Raw genomic sequence first — 24139 nt, 5'->3', positions numbered from 1 at the left:
AACTTCTGTTTACTTTTTTTATTATTTTTCTTTTGTTTGTTTTTTAATTTGTACAAACAAACTTTGTAAATAATTAAAAGTACAAACCCACTTTTTACTACTCCTATTTTTATTTGATAAAATAATTAAAACAAAATTATTATTTTTAAAACAAAGTTGTATATACCACGGAATATACAAGTTAAATAGTTATGATTTTGTGTAATATTGAACTTAAATAAAGATTTAAAAGGAAAAGAGTAATATAATTGAATCAGTAACAATTGAGCTCTAAATAATTATTCAAATATTACTTTATTAAGGAAAAGGCTAAATTATCAAATCTTTGGTTATTCATTAATTAGATATTTCATAGCTTGATACCTATTTTATGATAATTTACAGGTCTTGAAACTCAAAGAATAACTGTCTAAAGCAGAAAAGGAAATGCACCAACTAGGCAGTTGAATAATTCGCCACGTGCCGGGCCGGTTCACGAATTACAGCACCTCCTGTTCGTTGGCGAGTTACACGGGCCGGTTACGTGTGCCGGTCTTCCGACGAATTCTGAAAAGCTTATTCATATTCGGTTCGTGTCTTCACCGGTTAGTGCCAAATTATTAACCGGCACACATCGAGCCGACTCAGACAAATATTTGGCGAGCCGGTTAACGTAGTGCCGAGCTAAACCGGCCGTCTGGCCACCTCTAGCTACTACTAGCAAGTATAGTAGTAGTAGTATAATGCAGTTTACACACAAGTGAAATGACCCATGCTGCTATTTTGAACAAAACATCCATGTACAATCCTGTGTCGGCGGTGACTAAAATAACTGAAAATTCAAATTAGCATGAGAACTACTGAAGGTTATCAGAGAATCTACAATAGAACAAAACTATTATATTTATATTTTTTTTGTCATAGGACCCGTAACCGTTAAATTTCGGTGCGCACTATTTGCATGACATCAATTCTAGATGATTTTTAGAGAATTTGTAAAAATTAAGCACTCCAACTTTTTTTTTTTGAAAAATGAAATAAATCAATAATCAAAAGTCATACGATCTACATATATGATCGAAATTGAACAAACCCATAATTATATGTTGTTGAATCCTTGCTTCTTGGATAGGCAACCAAACTATTTTGAAGTGATACTTACATAATGTAAACCTCTAATTGTTGTTTTGAATCGACCACAAATGTATCACCATAAAAACCTTTATCACCAAATCAACACGTGAAAATTCCGCAGATCTGTAATCTCGGGCATGATAAACTGCAAACAAATCAAATAAAATCAAATCTCACAAGGAAAATAAACAAACCCAATAAATTGAGAAATTATTGAAAATTAATAAGAGATGAACTAATGATGAACTAACAATAATAATAAAAAAAAAGATATCTGGTTTTTCAAGGGTGAAAGCCGATGGAAGTCCCTCACAGAAGATAAGGAGGCTGCTTAAGATTAGCACTCCATCATATTAATCTTTAACAAACAAATATAGTAATCAAATTTAATGATTATATTTATTTAACCATCAAATCATTAAAACATCTTCAATGTCATTGGCTAAATTTAATTAGCTAAATTGATGGCTATAATTGCTTTAACTAATGGTTTAAAAATGTTTTATTGGTGTCATGTATCATACCAGTTAGGTAAAATTATACTTAAAAGAAAACTTGATTCAACAAATATAGCATCTGCACTACTTGTTGGGTAAAATGATTAACTAATTAATAATATAAAATATTGATTATCTTAAAATTATTAAACTTGTAAGAGATTATCATTAATGAAATTGATGATAATAATTGGTTATTTTAAAATTATTATTATCATTATTTATATTATTATAAATAAAATATTTTTATTTTTAGATGATTGTGCATTTTCCTGCAGGCTTGTAGATGTTGTAGATGTTAAACACATATGGTCTATAGAGAGTTGGCTAAATTTTTAGTTAAGAGGAATATCATTTTTGAGTAATCAAAATTTTAAAAATTTTCTATAATTTTGTTTAAGACATGCTATGTAGGAATTTTACCTAATGATTTTTGTATAAAGTTACTCTTATAACATTTCCAAAGTTGTTTATATAAATTGTTAGATAAAATGTCATAATATAATGATTATTTAAATTTTTACCAAAAGATAAAATTATATTTAAGGGTTTAATAGTTTAACAAATATAACCAATAAAATATGAGATTCTATTATTAAAAGGTAACATGTTTGGAATGCTTAATTTTTTTAGTAGAACAAGAACTTGTCTTTAATTTGGGATTTCTATTGAAAATATTAATCATATTTTATTGGTACCTAAACCTAATCATATTTTATTAATCCTTAATCGATACCCTATTAGTAAGATTACCGATTTTACCCATGGGTAAGATCCTAAAAATATCATTTGGATGTCATATAAATAATAAATTATTGATTTTGTTCTATTGAAGATTTTTTTAGGTATAATTTTACATATTACATTATATAGATATAAAAGATTATATCTTTATGTTAAGTAAAAATTTACATAATATTTTTTATTATATTTTAGCTAAAGTTTTGTTATCATCTATTGAAAATGTTATATATATTTAATTTTTGATGAGAGAAATATGTCTTATATAACATAAAATATATCACAAATTAGGGCCATATTTCGTTTAAAATTTTTACCCTTGCAAATGAAAATTATTTAAAGTAACCTTTTTTCATGACAAGTATTTAGAATGACTAGTATTTAGAATGACTGTTATATAGAGAATATCCCACCATATGAAATTAGCAATGAAGATTAATCAAAACAAATTCAAAGAGAGACATAATATGTATAATAATAAATATGTAACAATTGACATAATATAATATACAATAAATAATAATAATATAATATAATAATATAAAATAATATAATAATAATAATAATTTTTACCTATAATCTTGGCATTTTGAATAATTTAAAAATTGAAACAAATAAAAAAAATTGAAACTTATAAAATTCTTATAAATTGGCATCAGGACATTCATTCACCACAACAAAATTAGCTACATTTTCATGTTCAATGTCACACAATCCCATCTTAATAAGGTCCAATTGTCCTCCATAAACTTATAAAATTCCATAATTTGATGGGGCTCAAATTGATTTTTTTGACTCCGTGAATACATTTGCATTATTTCACTTATAGATTATAAAATTAAATGATGATATGGTAACATTTATCATACTAAATATTCTAACAATATAGTTGATAATAATAAATTAAATATTATTTATCATAACTAATATCTCAAATAAAAATATTAAATTTGAAATAATTTAAATAATTATTTCAAGAATACCATTCTTTTTTAAAGTGTAGGATGAGAAAATATAATAATTATATATATATTTTTCTTCATGGATAAAATTTAGTAATAATAAGAGTTTTTTTTTGACACATTTTAGGTATGTACTATTTGTATCCATGTTTAGGTTTTAGTTTAAGTAAGTACACAAATCAAAAAGAGGCAAGTAAGTACATTACAGACATTTGGAGGTTGCCGGACAACGGACAACAAATCTATGCATTATGGTGACTAGGAACAAAAAATTGGATCTACCTCTAACAATGTGATCGCATGATTGTGATTAACTCGGACAACATGACTATGGATTCTATTGATAATATCCATGTAAACAAAGATAAGTCGTATCTTTAAAAGGTATCAAAGAAAAGAGGAATATTTAGGTTATTATGACTTATACCTCATTTGAAATTGTATTTTTCAATTTCAATTTATATTATACTTAAATTGAAAATTATAACTTGTGTTATTCATTACAAGATAATAACAAGATTATTAAATATTTCTATAATATGTTGGTATTATTGGAGTATGGACATTTGATATTCTAATTTTTAACTAAAATATATTATATTTTTAATTAAAAATTATATTATAATTTTTACGATCTATAATAAGAAAGATTACAAGTGTTTTTTATCTTTTAATGTTCATACATCATATTAATATCCACTTGTGGTAAGTTATAATATAGTATTTATGTTTTGTTGACTTATACTCATCTTAAATATTAGCATAAATAAACAAATTTAATAAATTATTATATGGAGGTGAATATGAATAAAAAAAGAAGAAGAAAAAGGCAAAAAGTGACTACCTAACTTAAGGCCATGATCTTTTTGGAAAAACATTTACATTAGCTATTGACCCTTTATCAATTTTTAATTTAATAAATATTTCGGGAAACTCCAATATATTTTTGAATACCAAATAAAATTGGTATTATCCCTACTTGTTTTCTTTAGGAAAGGTACACGTTTTCTAAAACCTTATGTAATGATTAAATAATGCCAAAATTTTGAGCAATATCTCTATTATAAAAATGGAAAATGGGCCCACACCCAAAAAAGGAATTAAAAAAGATGGTGATAACTGAGGAAGGTCATGTACACAGTGGCAAAGACAGGTGTCTTGCATACAGACAACTTGCTGAGGTTATATGCACCTTGATTTTACCTACAAGGTCTATAGTTTACAACAACTTTGTTTTTCTCTTTTTGCTGCTGTTTTATCTACGTGATGATACATACATATTTTTGTTACATTTTTTTTAATATAAGTATAGTTTTATCTGACAGGTCCATACTTTGTTCTTACCCCACGTGAGTTTGCATTTTGCAAATCACACCCTCATATTTTCCAACCCCCTTACCATCTTTTACTCACCTGTTTTGTATCAGTTTCTCCTCTTTAACTCCCAAGGCGCTGTTCTTTTCATTAATTTTTATTTGTTTGGTATTGTTTTTTTTTAAGTTAATATATTGATTTTGTGTTGTGGGTTGTTTTTTGTTCTTGAGATCTAGTGGGAAGTTGCTGTTTTTTGCTTGAATGAATTGTTTAGTGATATGATGAATGGTTCTAAGATAAAGGGTAAATTTTGTAGTGCAATGGTTTCATTGGCTTCATTTGTTAGATTCTTGAGATTTGTTTCATGGAGCATGTGAAGTTTTCATCTTTATTGAGATGTAAATCATTTGGAAATTCTGAAAAGAAACAAGTTGTTCAAGCCCCTGATAGTGATAGGAAAGATGATCATGATGAGGTTTTGTCCAGTGATGAGAAAGTGACTGAAAAGGTTAGAAAGAGGAGTATGAACAAGAGGCGGCAGCAGACCAAGGGATGGAAGTGTATAGATAATTGTTGTTGGTTGATTGGATGTATGTGTTCTGCTTCGTGGTTTCTCTTGATTTTGGCCTACATTGTTCCTGTTAGCTTGCCTGCACTTCAAGGACCTGAAATTCCCGGGGCACGGCTTAAACGTGAAGGTTTGGTTGCAAACCATCCAGTTGTTCTAGTGCCTGGGATTATCACTGGAGGGCTTGAGCTGTGGGAAGGCAAACCTTGTGCTGAACCCTTATTTCGCAAGCGCCTTTGGGGCGGTTGGGGTAGTGGCTTTACTGATATCTTTAGAAGGTCAAGTTTAATAATTTATTTAATGATGTTTCAGTTTTTCTACAATTGGATTGTGGTTTGCTTATATCATATATGATTCGGATTTACTGATTATTAATGTTGATTGCAGGCCAATGTGTTGGATGGAACATCTCTCTTTGGATTATGAAACTGGCCTTGACCCACCAGGAATCCGAGTCCGTCCTGTTCCAGGACTAGTTGCAGCTGATTATTTTGCGCCTGGTTATTTTGTGTGGGCTATTTTAATTGAGAATTTGGCGCAACTTGGTTATGAGGATAGAAATATGTATATGGCTGCATATGATTGGAGGCTCTCTTTCCAGAATACAGAGGTATTCCCTTTCATTATTAACATCTTATAAGCACATTTTACCAAACACTTTAGTTTGTTGTAATTTTGTTTCCTTATGCTCATTGTAACACAACCAATATATAACTAAGGGTAATAAGTTGATTCGTCCCGCTGGAACTGCAGAATGTATAAAGCATAAACCCTATATTGAGTCATTCGTCTAACTTGCTGCATTGTGCTATTTTAAACTTGCAACATTTTAGTTTGGCCATTTTTACACGCAACATCCGTATTCTGTATCCTATACATAGAATAGTCATATGCTTGCATGTTGACCTAATTCTTCGTTTTGTATGATAAACTGTACTTGTGCTTTCAAATGTTTAGGGGTAACAGTTTCAGTCATCACATATTTTTCATGTAAAAAGGCTCTATTCTTAGCACGGTGAGCACATAATCTGCCTGGCATGTACAAGTTTCTCATAACTAACACATATAAAGCAATGATATTGGTAATGTATAATCTGATAAAAATTTTAATGGAATTGAGCAGGTCAGGGACCGATCTCTTAGTAGATTAAAGTGTCAAATTGAGATCTTGTATGCAACAATGGAGACAAGAAAGTAGATAGTGTTGCCCCCTTCAATGGGTGCGGTTTTATTTTCTGCACTTCCTTAAATGGGTTGAGGCACTGCTCCAGTGGGAGGGTGGAGGAGGTCCTGGTTGGTGTGCAAAGTACATCAAAGCAGTAATGAATATCGGACCAACATTTTCTTGGTGTTCCAAAGGCATTTAGTACTATTTTATCTGCCGAGGGAAAGGATATATCTCTCAAGTCAGGTCAGTGTCTATATGGTCCCTGCCTGAACTCGTGTTTTTTGTCTACTTCAAACAGCTAATTGGTCCAATATTATTAAAATAACTGACTTGTAAATATTTGTGTTTGAAAAATTAACAATGGTCAGTAGTTTGGATATGTCGGAGCAATCACCAGTTCTTAATATGCTAGAGGAGTGTATACTAGTTGGAATTAGCATCATTTTTTCCTGGCACCAACTATGCTACATACTGGCTTCCAAAAGCTAATCCATGGAAGTTCTTAATAAAGTCGCAATGAACTAATGATGCTATTGTATTTGACATGATAATAAGTTTCCGACTTAAGGAAATAGAATAACCCTATTCATATTGAAAAAGCTTAGTTCTGAATAACGGCAATCTTGATAGTTTCATGTTTCAAAGTGATAACTAAACAGCCCCCCACCAAAACCGAAGCAAAATATAGAAAAAAATACTAAACAACTTTGATTATTTTTAATTTGAGATGATTGTGATAGTAATTTTCAACAATTCTTTGAGCTTGGCAGACAATGGCTTCTGGTCTTCTAGAATCTGAATTGCTTGGACTTCAGACTATAGAACATGTTATGCGGGTATCTCGAACATGGGACTCCATTGTCTCCTTGTTACCAAAAGGAGGAGAGACCCTCTGGGGCAACTTAGATTGGTCTCCTGAAGAAGGTCTCGAATGCAGTTCAGAAAAGAAAAGACACTTACAAGCAGAGTCAAGAGAAAATAATACTAAATCAGCGAAGAGAATGAGTCCATCTCAAGTAAAACACCCGAAAAGATATGGAAGGGTAATTTCTTTTCGGAGTGGAAGCATCAGAAGTACTTTCTTCACAGCTTCCTACCATTTCAAAGGTACGCCTTTTACCTATTGTCTCCATGAAATTTGATTTATCTATCGACTGGTATAGACTATTAGGTAGTTGGCCCCATGCTGTTTTACCTTGTAAATAAACTTTTATAGTATCAAGGAAGAAGTATTTATACATACCCGGTGCAGAGTCGGTAAAGCATGTTAAGTGTTCTGGGTGTATTTCAATACCCAAGAACTCCATGCTCGACTTCGCGAACGCAATTGACAGTTTATCATGCATTTGACTAGAAACTTATTGGTTGTTGAATATTATCTTTTAAGCTTATTCCAGATATACATACCTCTACACATGTTAAGTTTTGCTGTAAAACATGTTGTTCATTTGGCTCTCCAAAAAAATATCAGATATTACAGAGTAAGTGATAGGAATATTGCTGCCAAACTTATCGCTGGTCATCGAAATTATTTGTTCATACCGTTTTGTTGACAGGAGTTTATGCATGCAAGTATCTCCACCGATTCCATACATCACATGAGAATTTTGGACAGAGTATGATGAATGAGCCATGAAAGTTTGAGAAAATTGCCGAAAACAAAGTCTACACACCACAGATCTTGTTGATCTTCTTCGGTATGTGGCTCCGAAAATGATGCAACGTGCTGAAGCTCATTACTCCCATGGGTTAGCTGAAAATCTTGAAGATCCAAAATATAACCATCACAAATATTGGTCAAATCCACTTGAGACCAGGTAAGTATTGGAGCCTGGTACTGTTGCAGTCAAACCTTAAAATAAAGAACCAAATTCATCATTTTTTGAGCATCATTTAGCCTTAAAACGACATTAGCCTTTCAAATTCCTAAAATCTTCGTAATATATAGTTAAAATTTTATTAAATTTGCACTACACTTTAACTTCCTCCCGTTAAAACGGGAAAGCTCATCTTCTCTTCTTATCATATCTCTTGTTTTCTCTTAAGTTATGATTTCTATTTTTTGTTTATGCTTCTCATTCCCAAATCATTGGTCATTTATGATATGTTGAAAAAATTTCAAGTTTGGACCAACTCTTTTATAATTTATGATATGCTACAATCTCAATTTCTGTAATACCAACGAATTTCTGACAGGCATCTATAACATGATGCTACAATCGCAATTTCTGTAAATACCAACGAATTTCTGACAGGCTTCTATAACATCTCTGTTTACAGATTACCTGATGCCCCTGATATGGAGACTTATTGTTTGTATGGAGTTGGGATTCCAACTGAAAGATCTTATGTATACAAGATGTCACCTTCTGATAGGCGTAAGGGCATTCCTTTCCGGATTGATAGCTCCGCAGATGGAGGTGATGACTGCTTGAAGAGCGGGGTATACTTTGTGGATGGTGACGAGACCGCCCAGTTTTGAGTGGTGGATATATGTGTGCCAAAGGGTGGAAAGGAAAACCAGGTTCAATCCATCAGGGAGTGCCACATATGTAAGGGAATATCGGCACAAGCCGCCTGCAAGTGTGTTTGAGGGAAGGGGCCTGGAGAGTTCTGGTCACGTAGATATCATGGGAAATGTTGCTTTGATTGAAGATATACTTCGTGTTGCTGCTGGAGCTACTGGTCCGGAGTTGGGAGGAGATAAGATACATTCAGATCTTTGAGAATGAGTGACAGAGTAAATGTTCCTTTGTAAATGCAATTGCAAGAAACGGAACTGATCATCTACAGAAGCCGCGGCCTTTGCACATGCAAATGTCTTCTGATTCACCATTTCACATTAGCAGTAGCTAGTAAAACCCTTTACTTTCGATAGAATTGAGTTTCATCATGAACGTCAGGGGATTATGAGAAGTTTCTAAGTTGAACTCTCCGTTATAAGTTTTGTCCTGGGAATGCTATGCTCTTTTCTGTAATTAAATAAGAGCCGAGTTTTCTATCGGGAGAATTTTTAATGTATTTTATTAGGAATAAAACAGCTGATAGATTAATGAGTCATATTAAATGCAGAATTAGGTTTGAAGCAGGTATCAGATCAGGTGAAGTGACGGTCCAACAAGCTAATTTTCGGCAACTCTGATGAAAGAATTAGGTGAGAGTTACAGGAGATGCTTGGCATTCCATTTTCCGAATTCAGCTGAACATACATTCTTTATGACAAAAATAACGGCCACTTAATTGAGTTTCCAATTCCAGTTTAATGGGCAGAAACTTCTTGGTTTTGTTGCAGCCGCAGGTGATCCTTACCACATGTATATGCTTCTAGTAGTTATCATCGTTCGAATCTGCAGAATACACGTACGAGGGGCTGATTTATAAGGTAATCCGATGAAAACGGAGACGGACAGTGGTCATCAAAAAAGAATTAAGTTTGAGTCTGATCTGAGGTGACAAAATAGTAGGTTGTTTGCCTCAAAAATGGCATTGAAGATAATACCAAGCTGAGGATTGATGTTATCCTTGATATGAAACTAAAGTCTCGGTGAAAGCATGCATGTGTGACCGTTAACGTCAAAATTTCTATAATTGGTCATTTTAAAAAAAACGTCCAAATTAACCAAATTATGGTAAATTTACGGTTACATCACTCATGGAAACCAGAATTTTAAGAAAATGAAAATGAAAATGACACGTCAAAACCCCCTTTGCAATAAGTAATGATAGGAGTATGTTGACGGAGGAATTTGGTAACAACAAAGATTGAGGTTTCTTGCCGGAACTAAGATCTGTGACGTAGTTCTTTGCCGGAAACTTAAGTGGTGTGTGGTTGATTGTGGTTGTTTAGGCTGAGATTGATCAGAGTAAGTGGTGGCTCCCTTTTCCAGCTCTCAACTTCTTACCCTCTCAATGTGCCTACGTACCCTTTATATAGGATCGAGGCCTGACGTAGTTCTCGTTGAACAGGAAGTCTAATGAATTTAGACTTCTTACTCCTAAGCCCAGTAGAAGCCCATCCGATATCCATCTTCCGCTAGCTTTAGGAATGTCCAACTATGAGGCCCAACCGCAAAGGCCCAAGGCTCGTCCGTAATCGTAGGACTTCACGGATAGTGCATCTCCCTGCGCAAGGATAACACTCCGCTACAGCTATCTCCCTTGATTTACGAACGCAGGTATAGCCACGGTTCACCCCAAATGCCAGACGCGTCCCTGTCCCCCGAATGAGGATAACCCACCAGATAGCAGGACAGGTGATCCCAAGCTCTTGGGTGCAAAGTGCAGGATGACTCCAAAGTTCTCCAACGAGGACACCCGTTGAATACAAGAACAGAGCTCCCAAAGCACACACCAAAGTAAACCCCACATCCCCAACAAGAACACCCGTTGAATACAGGAGGAGGCCTTCAATCATCAGGCATACCCCTGGAGGCCTTCAAGCTTTTCACGGACATCCCCCTCCTTGACCGTCTCAAGGAAGGAATTCTTCAGAGAGTACCTGCAACAAATACATTAGTAAAAATAATCCTCCATTGCTCCTCTCCATGCAAGCTTTGTCCTGAATTCAACATCAAAAGTATATAGATCAAACACAGGACGCGTCCTAACCAATTGGGCGCGTCCTAACCTCCACAAATCCAACCCTGCTTTAATCGTTCCTTATAACATGTAAAGTCACATGACACATCCTAGAATATAGGGCGCGTCCTTAACCTTATTAGACTTGCACCGTCTCTTCTAAACCATCATGCACAACATTTCACTTTCAACGACACATCCTTGCTAAGGTAGGCGCGTCCTAGAGCGTCCATCACCATAAGATTTCATCTGCCAAGCACTTTCATAAACATTGACGCGTCCATAACGCCTGGCGCGTCCTTCCTTGACCATGCACTCTCCCCGCCTCGTAACATATCCCTTCTCAAGTAGGCGCGTCCTGTAGGCTTGGACGCGTCCTAACTCCCACAACGCAATGCCGAGTGTGACTGTAACTAGCCCGTGTTTGACCCGAGTCAATTTAATGCCAAATTTTGGATATAACAACTACCCCCCAAATTCCATTTGCAGTTAAAAACAAAATTGGAATTTCTTTCCAAGCGAAATTTGGCTCAAAATATGTGGACGCGTCATGACAGGAAGACGCGTCTTACTTTCACCTTCTGCATGTGGTGTACAGCTGTCGTCCTTAGGGTTGTCCTTCTTCTATAAATACCCTAGTTGCACCATACCACCACCACCATCTCTTTTCTCTCTCACACAACCGCCATTGCCGCCTTTTCAAGCAGGAGTTTCGAGGTCCAAATTCCGGTGATCTATCCAGCCATTTCCCTGTTTCTTTAGCTCAATCCAACCGCCAACTCACAAGGTATACAAATCTTCCTTTACTTTCTTATTTAATTAAATAAATCTAGTTTAATGAGCAAAAACCCGTTCATATGCTTTGAGTTTCCATGCACCATTCTTAGCTCTCCTTGTATGTATATGTGTATATATCTGTAACTATAACATGTTTTGCTTCCCTGATCTCCCAACTACATGTTTCTAGGATTTCATCATATTTCCCCCAAATTGTTAACAGTCGATTAACATTCCACCATTGTAATCATGTTGGACGCGTCTTCCCGACAGGGCGCGTCCTGTATCTCCTAATTTAAGACATGTTTAAGCTGTCCCAAACAAAGGTAATATAGGGCCAAAGGTTTATTAGGACGCGTCATTGTAGCACACCCCCTGCGGTAGATTTTTAGGACGCGCCCTTCCAGTATCCTTTTTTCCATCTTTCTTTTTCTTTCTTCTTTTTTTTACATAAATGGACGCGTCCTCAAATTTTTATTCATTCTTTTGCAGCTGGAGGACGCGTCCTCCTTCTCACCATTTCATCCATTCAAAGCCCTCAACAAACGCCTCGGAACCTACTCCCCACATCTGATAGCTTTTAAACCCGACTTTCCCAACATCCACAGGACAAATTCCTTCCTTAGAGCAGAAAGACGCGTCTTTCGTTCCCTTAAATCAAAAACTCTATAATGTCTGATTCCAGCTCCGACTCCATGGACCATGTTCCCATAAGCTCAAGAATTGAAAGGAAGGGAGTTAAGAGGCAAAGAACTCCGGTTCTCTATACTAGGGCCGCCATTGAAGATTGGACGGACGACGAAATTGTTCCTACCACAAGACAAAAACCCTGAGGAACAGCTGTTTCAGACGAGGACGCGTCCTACTCTCAGGACGCGTCACCTCTTAGCGTTTAGTGAATTCGAAAGGAGGGTTCCTGACCCCGAGACATATCATGTATCCCCTCAGAAATCTGATTCTCCTCTGGAACATTGGGATCCTTCAGATGTTGAAGTGGATTGTGACTGGGCCAGGCTTGGCACCTTAACTGAGGTAGAGAAAAATGCCAGAAGGAAGAAAGAAAGTAAGCTAGCATGTATTGCCCTTGACTCAACTGCAACCGACTGGGAAATTCAATGGCACATGAAGTACTATGACATGGAGGGCATCTGGGCGCAGCCCTCTTCGAACCATGAGGCCACATATTTTTAACATTGGGAATCAAAGGATCCCCCGAATGGTGCTTACTCCAAAGCTGATTTCCCTAGGCGTGGGCGCGCCCTTGCATCCATACATTAAGAGAATTTTGAAATGGTACGACGTGGCTCCAGTCCAACTATCACCAAATTCATACAAACTAGCCTGGGCTTTGTACATTATGTACCATAACTTGAGGCTGGGCGCGCCTTCGATGAAAGAATTCAGCTTTTTTACAGCATCAGGAAATCAATTCCCGGATACCATTTTCTGGTTGTCAACAAATGGTTGAACAACAAGGGATTTAATGAAGGCAAAATCAGCCACGAGAGAGACTGGAAGGAACCATTTTTCTACATTTATGACGTCAAAAGGACGCGCGTTCGCTTCAATTTGGAACCAAGTGAGTTCAATGCTCTGGACAGCGTCCTCTTTTCAGGACGCGCCTTCTCTTTATAATCCCTTTTTTTTATTTTCCTTGTTGTAACCTATCCTCCCTTCTCTTAGACAAAAGGACCCAGAAAGAGCTTTCAGGAAAGAAGAAGAAGAGAGCAGAGAAGGTTTTGCAGTATGCTGAAAAACATTTCAACCTCAAAGACATGATTACCGGGGAGAATTTGAAGAAAATAGGAGCTTTGTCCCCACGAGTGGGTTCTCTCTGCAAATTTCGAGATTTCCACAATGGGAAACCCATCTTCAACCGCTTCCGAAAAATCCAAAGGGCTCCAAGCCACAGAAATTATTCAGCCAGACGTCAACAAGAAGGTGGATTTAGAGCAAGGTAAGAAATCATTATACATAAGACGCGTCACGGCTTTAGGATGCGTCATATTTATGCTCACTTTTTCCCTTTAGTTTAGCCTGACCTATAAGCGTTACTTTATATATGCATTATCACCTTGGACGCGTCCTACCCCCCTGGCGTGTCTCTTAGGTAAGACGTATCACATCTTTAAGACGCGTCATTCTCACACCCATTTATACATCTTTGCATTCATCTATATCTGTCATGCACGTAGACCTTTATATCATGTTATGGGCGCGTCCTACTTTCAGGACGCGTCTTTTTGTACATAACTAATCCCTTTTTATGTTTATATCGCAGATATGGCCTCACTCCCCAAAGGATTCGCAATTGGGGCTTCCAAAAAACTAAGGGCAAGGAAACAGGCTCCTACAAAAGTTGATCCAAAGGCAAAAACCCCACCTCCTGTTGCAACTCCTTCTCCTCCACCAAAGATAATAGACACTACCGTGTTTGACATTCCTGAGGAGGTAGAGGACGTGTTAGGGCGAAAACACGCGCTAATATTCACGCAAGTATACGCGTTCGCAAGTAATATAGAATACTTTCTAGTTCGTTCCCTCAGAGACTCAGACTAAATTATTGTCTAATTAAACTCACTCACCAATGTATGATTACTTCTCAATGTTAAGATAATAACACTTAAAATTGTTGATTAAATATTAACTATAATTAACTACTTAATTAACCACTTAACTAACACTTCAATTTATCAATAATAAAACACTCATGAGATCACAACTTCATTATTACTTCCTTCTATAGCCATTGTTATTACCTTTAGCATGTGACAGTGATGATATTAATCGAATAACACGAAACTGATAAAAGCCAACTTTCATTGTACTAATACCATTCTACCAAGCATCCACAATTAAGATAGAAGTTGAATAGTCATCAATTATGTTGAGTTCCTATATGTCTACAGAAATTGACAACACAACAATTTAAGCACAAGTTATTCCTTTTTGATTACATAGGGCAAATAAACTGTTAGAGTTACCCACTAATCATGCACAACGTACATGAACCTATGCTAGCATGGCAAGTTCTAAATCTCAAGATCCACCGTCGCTTCACAAGAGATTAACACCCTATCTTATATGTTCGCGACGCACATAAGACGAATACGCACAACCAATACTAGATATCAAGCAATCATCACACACTAAAGTATTAAACAATTAACTAAAGAATTCCATAATAAATCCGTTGCAACCCCATGATCACGATTAGCCCATAATAGAACTTATCGCCATCATGGGTTCATATGAAATCATGACAAACCAACACAAGAAAATAATAACTAAACTAATTATATTAAAACAGAGTACGTCACAAGAGTAAATAAGTCAAAGCAAGAAAACTAGCATCCAACGTTACAACGAAACAAGAATCACAAGAAAATATGCTTCCTCTTCGTTGCGGTGTGCTAAATCGGTCTTCTTCCTTATCTCCTTCGCTTCTTGCGTAAAACACAATCTTCTTCTTCTTAATCCTCTATGTGAAAACGTCTCAAATCTACTTATATAATAGTCCCATAAAACTCAGATTACATAGAAGTTGGAAGCCAAACAGAAGTAGAAGTCTAAAATAATTCAGCAAAATTCCCGACCCTGCGCGGCCGCTCAGCATAGCTGCGCGGGCGCGCAGGTTGCTGCGCGGCCCGCTCAGCATAGCTGCGCGGGCGCGCAGGCCTCCACTGGAAAAAATCCAAGTTTGCTCTGTTTCTTCGCCGTAATCTGCCCGTTCCTTTCCTCTCGCAATGGTGAACACATGCCAAGGCTTATTCTTGATGATTTCTCCCCCGAAATGCAACTAATACCCTGAAATGCATAAACACTAGAAAAACGCATCAAATACACAAAATACTTGATTTCAAGACACCAATTTAAGCCATTTTAAGACGTTCTAAGTGGTATAAAATGCCACTTATCACACCCCCAAACTTAAATCGATGCTTGCCCTCAAGCGTCACAGACTCAAAAACAAATAAAAATATGCATGAATACAATCTATATGAAAATGCAGCGATCCCCCTTACTATAATTAATCAACCAAATTGCCACATCTCAACGAATGCAGTTAGACAACTAAAGATCAATAAACTCATGCAAACGGACATACAGCCAGAAACGTAGTGTGTGCAAATGCTTAACAGATATGCTTCGGAACTAGACCAATTACCATGACTAGACTATCCTCAAGGCAATCCTACGATTATACAAAGAATAAAAATTCCAGGCACAAAGTGATATACAACACTACAAGAACTCTGGAGCTTACTACGGAATCGTGCTTTTTATTTACAACTCAAATGCTTATTTGACCGTGCAATGAGTGAGGTCCACAAAAGACTTATACAATGATATCCATGTAACGAGCGTTAGGTTAGCGGATCCCAGACTCTAAAAGCCTTAGATCGCTAGGCACAAAGTCCCCTAAGAACTTAATAACTCGAATACCAAAGAGCCCACTCTTGATCAATTATGCCAAATTTTTTTTTTTTAATTTCTGAGCAAGTGCGTTTCGCTCCATCTTGCTCAACCCTAGACTACTCGCAACATACGCGAGCCGGCTACTAGCCATTTGACGCCTAGCCACAACTAGCAACAACTTCCATATTTTTTTTCTCCAAAATTTTTCTTTTTCATGTCTTTATCACTAAGAACCTATAATCGAATTCTAAGCATAATAAGTAGATTGACCTTGAAAACAACCAAATCATAACACAATCTAGCCCTTTCGCATTCTCTAAGACTTAGTGGACTTTCAATTGTTTCTAGCATGCATATCAACCTACACAACTTAATATCACTTTAATGCTATCACTACACTCACATCAATATCACAATTCAGTCGATAAATCATTGCAAAAGGGATCATGGTAAATGCATGAACTACATGACATTCATAAAAAAAAAACTATATGGCATAAATTATGCAACTATATGAACTAAACTATCATGAATATGCAACTAAATGACACACACACAAAATTCCTTAACTACCACCCCCAAACTAAAAATCTTCACTGTCCTCAGTGAAAGTAGTAGAAAGGAACACAGGGTATACCTACTCGGAGTCATCATGATCATCACCCTCAGTGGGTGGAGTATCAGGCGGCGGGTATGCAGAGTCCTCACCAAAAACTGGCCACTGGATATCAGCTCCAAGGCCTCGAAAAGCAGTCCCTAACGCAAGGGTGAGTTCCTGAGCAAACCTGCTCTGTGTCTCATACATGGCATCCATCCGCCGTGAAAGCCTCCTATACTGGACATCAACCATCCCAGCACCCTCCTGAGCTCTTGAAGAACCAGCCTCATCACGCCCTGGCCTAGCCATAGTAGCACCTCGTGCTGGACGCCCGCCTGGAAGACGATAATCCAGCCCATGCTCCTCAGGCTCACCACCGGTCCACTCCTGCATCCCATTCAGAGTGCCAGAATCAATCAGAGCGGCTGGCAACTGCAACTGCTCATGAGCCGGCCAGTTCACTCCCACTGCTCGGCATAGCTTCGTAACCGTAGATGCATAAAGGATGTTCATATGCTTTGCTCCCCTCAAAAACTTCAGAATTCCTTGGTAGATAAACTCACCAAGGTCCACATAGTACTCCTCATTCAGAATTCCCCACAACAGCTGTGCTCTCTCAACTGTGACCTCGTGTGCATGCGAAGAAGGCAAAATATTAACACAAATAAATGCATTCCATGCACGGGCATACCTGTTCATGGCGATCGCCGGAAAGTGACGATACTCATTATTGCCTGTACTGCGGGTCCAAACTGTGCCCGGTCGACAGAGAGTCGCACAAATCAAATTCAAGTCAAAATCCTCAGCAGTCTTTTCATTCCAGTTCTCCTCCTCGGGCTTCCTCTCTCGCTGTCCAATCACACGGCGAATCGCCGCAGGATGATAATCAACCGTCAGCCCACGGACCACAGAAAACCCATTCTTTTTAGCCTTCGCGTTCGCGTAGAACTCGCGAACAACGCTCATCGGTACTGCTTCGGGTGACTCACAAAAAGCTATCCACCCCTTCTCTGCAATCATGGGCAACAACTCACCATCCCTCGCCGATGGTAAAAACCCCCTCTCCTTTAGAATCGGCTTACCCAACAGCCTAGTGTACTCCTCCTCCGCGGCTCTGTTAGTTAACCGAGGCCTTGCAGCAGTACCCCCTCGATGAATCAGCAGTAGGAACTGTGCTGTTGCTGTCAATAGTGCGTGCTCTCTTGGGTGCCATTGATTCGTGAATAAAAGCGTGTAAGAACTGATATTTGATGTTTGTGAGAGGGTTTAAGTGTAGGAAGTTTTATGGGAGATATGTAGGATAGGTGTATGTATATATAGGGTGTGGATTAGATTAGGGTTTGGGATTTAAGGGATAAAATGATGGGGTAGTGGGAACAAATCGTGGGTTTATGGGCTAAAACTGTTTTTGTGTTTGTTTTTGTTTGGTTTTTTTTTTTTTTTTTTTGAACTGTAAAAAAAATTTCTGGTCCTCGACCCCTGCGCGGGCCGCTCAGCATAGCTGCGCGGGCGCTCAGCTTGCTGCGCGGCCGCTCAGCTTAGCTGCGCGGGCGCGCAGGGGGTCATTGGAATTTTTTTTTCAGCCCCTGTTTTCTGATTTTTTTGTGTTTTTGGATAGGTTATTAACTTCTAAGGGTTCCTGTAACAATAATTCATGGGTTGCCTCCCACGCAGCGCTTCTTTTTCATCATTAGCTTGACGTTTCGTACCCTGCTCAAGTAGTCAACAAAATGGCACTAACCACTTCTCGGTTTGCCATGTCCCCATAGTAGTGCTTCAACCGCTGACCGTTAACCTTGAATGCTTGGTCCGGATCATTCTCAAAAATTTCCACCGCTCCATGTGGAAACACAGTTTTGACAATAAAAGGTCCAGACCACCTTGATTTCAACTTCCCAGGAAAAAGTCGGAGCCGAGAGTTGAATAAGAGAACTTGTTGCCCTGGCACAAATAACTTTGGATGTAGCTTCCTATCGTGCCACCTCTTCACCTTTTCCTTATACATTTTATTATTTTCGTACGCTTAAAGTCGAAATTCATCCAGTTCATTAAGCTGAAGCATTCTTTTCTTACCAGCTGCATCTAAATCCAGGTTCAACTTCTTCAATGCCCAGTAGGCCTTATGCTCAAGCTCCGCAGGTAGATGACATCCCTTACCGTACACCAACTGGAACGGTGACATCCCAAGTGGAGTTTTGTATGCTGTTCTGTAAGCCCAAACAGCTTCATCGAGCTTTAAAGACCAATCCTTCCTTGACGGACAAACAACCTTCTCTAGAATGCGCTTTATCTCTCTGTTAGACACTTCCGCTTGACCATTTGTTTGCGGATGATAGGCAGTAGCTACTCGATAATTCACATTATAACGCTGCATCATAGAAGTGAACTTACGGTTGCAAAAATGCGATCCTTCATCACTTATGATTACCCGAGGTGTTCCAAACCTTGTGAAAATTTGCTTATGAAGAAAATTTAGTACTGCCTTTGCATCATTTGTCGGTAAAGCTTTAACTTCGACCCATTTTGAGACATAATCGACTGCCAGCAAGATGTACTGATTATTGCAAGACGAGATAAAAGGCCCCATGAAATCGATTCCCCATACATCAAAGACCTCGACTTCAAGCATCACATTTAATGGCATTTCATCCTTCCTTGACAAATTTCCCACTCTTTGGCAACGATCACACCTTAAAACAAACTGATGAGCATCCTTGAACAAAGTAGGCCAGAAAAAACCTGCTTGCAGAATACGAGCTGCCGTCTTCTCACCTCCATAGTGTCCCCCATAAACCGTGGAATGGCAGTCTCGTAATATCCCCTTCATCTCACAGAACGGGATACATCTCCTGATGATCTGGTCAGCTCCCTGTCTAAACAAATATGGTTCATCCCACATATACCACTTCACCTCATGCAGAAACTTCTTCTTTTGAGCGGATGTCAAATTAAGAGGCATTATATTGCTGACGAGATAGTTTACAATATCTGCAAACCATGGTTCTTCCTCCTGAATTGCAAACAACTGCTCATCCGGAAAAGATTCATTGATTAACGTCCTATCTTGTGAAGTAGAATCGGGATTCTCCAACCTAGAGAGATGGTCAGCTACTTGATTCTCATTACCTTTTCTATCTTTGATCTCTAACTCAAATTCCTGAAGTAAAAGCACCCAACGAATGAGTCTCGGCTTCGAATCCTTCTTAGAAACCAGATAGCGAATAGCTGCATGATCAGTGAATACTGTTACTTTCGTACCAAGCAGATAAGATCGAAATTTCTCAAAGCCAAAGACTATAGCCAAAAGCTCCTTCTCAGTAGTGGCGTAGTTCAATTGGGCACCATTAAAGTCTTACTCGCATAGTAGACCACATGGAAGAGATTTTTCTTGCGCTGTCCCAGAACTGCACCTACCGCATAATCACTCGCATCACACATCATCTCAAATGATTCTGTCCAATCTGGTGCTGTAATGACTGGTGCCGTGATCAAACTCTCCTTGAGAGTCTCGAATGCTGCCAAACATTCATCATCAAATTTGAAAGGCACATCTTTCTCAAGCAAATTGCACAACGGCTTAGATATCTTTGAAAAGTCCTTGATGAATCGCCGATAAAAACCCGCATGACCAAGAAAACTACGGATTCCTTTCACAGAATTAGGTGGGGGAAGATTTTCAATGACTCCCACCTTGGCCTTGTCCACCTCCAGACCCTTGCTAGAGACCTTATGCCCAAGGATAATGCCTTCACGCACCATAAAATGACATTTCTCCCAATTAAGCACCAAATTAGTTTCCATACATCTTTTGAGTACGGCGCGCAGATTATTCAAACATTCATCATATGAGTGTCCAAAGACGGAGAAGTCATCCATGAACACTTCGACGTTATTTCCAATCATGTCAGAGAATATAGCCATCATACATCTCTGAAAGGTGGCCGGTGCGCCACATAACCCAAACGAAACTCTGCGAAAAGCAAATGTGCCAAATGGACAAGTGAAGGGTAGTATTTTCCTGATCCTCTGGTGCAATACAAATCTGATTATACCCGGAATAACCATCCAGAAGACAAAAATACTCATGTCCCGCCAATCTGTCAAGCATCTGATCAATAAATGGAAGAGGGAAGTGATCCTTCCTTGTGGCTTTGTTCAATTTTCTATAATCCATGCATACTCTCCATCCTGTAACTGTTCGAGTAGGGATGAGCTCATTCTTTTCATTTGCGACCACAGTGATACCTCCCTTCTTAGGTACACATTGAACGGGGCTCACCCACGAGCTGTCAGAAATAGGATAAATGATGCCTGCATCTAGCCATTTCAGAATTTCTTTCTTCACCACCTCCTTCATGATGGGATTCAGTCTTCGCTGCTGTTCCACAGTTGGCTTACTACCTTCCTCTAGCAGAATTTTATGCATACAATATGAAGGACTTATCCCCTTGATGTCTGCTATGGTCCATTCTATAGCCGATTTGAATTCTCTCAAAATCCTTAAGAGCTTGTCTTCCTCACTACCTGAAAGGTCAGATGAAATAATAACAGGTAACGTAGATGAATCACCTAAAAAAGCATACCTCAAGTGTTCAGGTAATGGCTTGAGCTCCAAGGTAGGTGCTTCCTCTATTGATGGTTTGAGCTTCCCTTCAGCGTTCTTGAGGTCAGAAGTACCAAGAGATTCAAATGGTATGTCCAGCTTTCGCTTCCAGGGAGAAGCGTTCAGATATTGTAATTGCTCGTTGCTATCTTCATCATCGCTGTCAAAATCCCCCACTAAGGCCTTTTCCAATGCATCAGACATTAGCATGTGATCGAGTTCCGAAGCAACCGCAGAATCAATCACATCCACTTTTAAGCACTCCTCATCTTCTATAGGGAATTTCATTGCCTTGAATACGTTGAAGGTCACATCCTGATCTTGGACCCGCATAGTAAGTTCACCTTTTGCACATCTATCAAGGTACGGCCAGTAGCCAAGAAAGGCCTCCCCAAGATTATGAGAATCTTCTTATCTTCCTCAAATCCAGAATAACAAAATCTGCTGGAAAGAAGAGCTTATCCACTTTGACGAGCACATCCTCAACTATGCCCCTTGGGTAAGTAATGGAACGGTTAGCCAATTGTAGTGACATGTACGTGGGTTTTGGATCAGGCAGATCCAGTTTTTTAAAGATCGACAACGGCATCAGATTAATGCTTGCTCCCAAATCACAAAGGCACTTGTCAAACGTCAAATTGCCAATTGTGCAAGAAATGGTGAAGCTTCCTAGATCTTTCAGTTTTGGTGGTAACTTTTGTTGCTGAACAGCGCTGCATTCTTCCGTGAGAGCAACGGTTTCAAGGTCATCCAGTTTCACCTTCCTTGAAAGAATAGTCTTCATAAACTTCGCATAACTAGGTATTTGTTCCAGAGCCTCAGCGAAAGGTATATTGATGTGAAGTTTCTTGAACACCTCCAGAAACTTCCCGAACTGTCTATCCAGCTTTTGTTGCTGCAATCTCTTAGGAAAAGGTGGTGGAGGATAGAGCTGTTTCTCCCCTGTATTAGCCTCAGGCAGAGTGTGTTCAACAGTAGTCTTCCTTGGTTCCGCCGCTTTCTCCTTTTGCTTAGATTCTTCACCTCTAATTTCAGCTTCTACTTCTTTTGCCTTTTCAGCATCAGCTACTTTTCCAGACCTTAAGGTAATAGCCTTGACTTGCTCTTTAGCTTCCTTCCTGCCTGGTACTTCCGTGTCACTGGGAGAGTGCCAGGTTGACGATTGAGCACTGCATTGGCTAATTGACCAATTTGATTTTCCAAGGTCTTGATAGAAACCGCCTGACTCTTGCACAACAGCTTAAGTTCCTCAAAATCAGCACTAGTAGGTACAGCTGCACTTCCCTGTTGAGGATATGATTGCCTTGTAGCATACTGCTGTGGTTGCTAGAATCCAGGTGGATTAAACTGTTTACTCACTCCTTGCTGATATGGTGGCTAAATAGCATTCTGATTATTCCCCCAGCTGAAATTTGGATGATTTCTGTTGTTAGGATGATAGGTCGCTGGCACAGGCTGCTGTTGTCATTGATAATTATTCACATACTGAACAGATTCGTTTACAAGAGAACACTGATCCGTAGCATGAGAACCTGCACAAAGCTCACAAACCATAGCTATTTGATTAACTCCATACGTAGCCAGAGAATCAACCTTCATTGATAGCGCTTGGAGCTGGGCTGCAATAGCGATGGCTGCATCAACTTTCAGAATACCTGCTACCTTGCCTGACGTCATCCTCTGAGTTGGGTTTTGATGCTCATTTGCAGCCATCGTCTCGATAAGATTATATGCCTCAGTATAGCTTTTAGCCCATAAGGCGCCTCCAGCTGCTACATCGAGCATGGGCCGAGATTGGGCCCCCAAACCATTATAGAAACCAGTGATCACCATCCAATCCGGCATTCCATGATGTGGACATTTTCTCAACATTTCCTTGTAGCGTTCCCAAGCCTCGCACATAGATTCTGTAGGTTGCTGCGCAAACTGAGTAAGAGCACTCCTCATAGCAGCAGTCTTTGCCATCGGATAAAACTTCACCAGAAACTTTTGTGCAAGATCTTGCCACGTAGTGATGGACTCAGCTGGTTCAGAATGTAACCAGTCTTTAGCCTTATCCCTTAGTGAGAATGGGAAAAGCCTCAACTTGATAGCCTCATCAGTCACGCCATTATACTTAAAAGTGCTGCAGATCTCGACAAAATTCCTTATGTGCATGTTGGGGTCTTCAGTTGCCGCTCCTCCAAAAGAAACAGAATTCTGCACCATCTGAATAGTGCCCGGCTTGATTCCAAAGGTGTTAGCTTGAATAGCCGGATGAAGGATGCTTGACTGAATGTCATCAATTTTAGGCCGAGAAAAATCCATAAGAGCTGGATCAGCTTGAACAATACGATCTCCCATGTTTACTGGTTCTTTCTGCTCAGTTCCTGAATCCGAATCCTCAAAATCTAACTTCTCCGGAATATCAAGAACTTCGTCTGTCTCCTCAGCTGTATCTAAAGTCCTCTTGCGAGCACGAGAACGAGTTTGCATAAACGCTTGCTAAAGTACCTGAAACACAACCAGAAAAATAAGTAACTACTACGTCCTAATCACTGAGTCCTAATGACCAATGATGGTAAGTACATAAACTAAACAAATACGCCGAGTCCCCGGCAGCGGCACCAAAAACTTGTTAGGGCGAAAACACGCGCTAATATTCACGCAGTATACGCGTTCGCAAGTAATATAGAATACTTTCTAGTTCGTTCCCTCAGAGACTCAGACTAAATTATTGTCTAATTAAACTCACTCACCAATGTATGATTACTTCTCAATGTTAAGATAATAACACTTAAAATTGTTGATTAAATATTAAC

The 24139-nt window shown here is 38.5% G+C and overlaps 1 non-coding gene and 1 pseudogene across 1 annotated transcript; both read left to right on the top strand.

Annotated features, from left to right (window-relative positions):
- The first annotated feature begins 4992 nt into the window (after positions 1-4992).
- On the top strand, positions 4993-9363 carry LOC141700346 (putative phospholipid:diacylglycerol acyltransferase 2; annotated as a pseudogene).
- Positions 9364-23181: 13818 nt separating this feature from the next.
- LOC141700352 (small nucleolar RNA R71) lies at positions 23182-23288 on the top strand. The gene has a single exon (XR_012566304.1). It is a non-coding gene; the product is annotated as a small nucleolar RNA R71 (small nucleolar RNA).
- The last annotated feature ends 851 nt before the right edge of the window (positions 23289-24139 follow it).

The sequence above is a fragment of the Apium graveolens genome, unplaced genomic scaffold (assembly GCF_009905375.1).
Source record: "Apium graveolens cultivar Ventura unplaced genomic scaffold, ASM990537v1 ctg2198, whole genome shotgun sequence".
Lineage (NCBI taxonomy): Eukaryota > Viridiplantae > Streptophyta > Magnoliopsida > Apiales > Apiaceae > Apium > Apium graveolens.
Note: the sequence above shows the minus strand (reverse complement) of the source record. Positions and strands in the feature narration are given on the sequence as shown.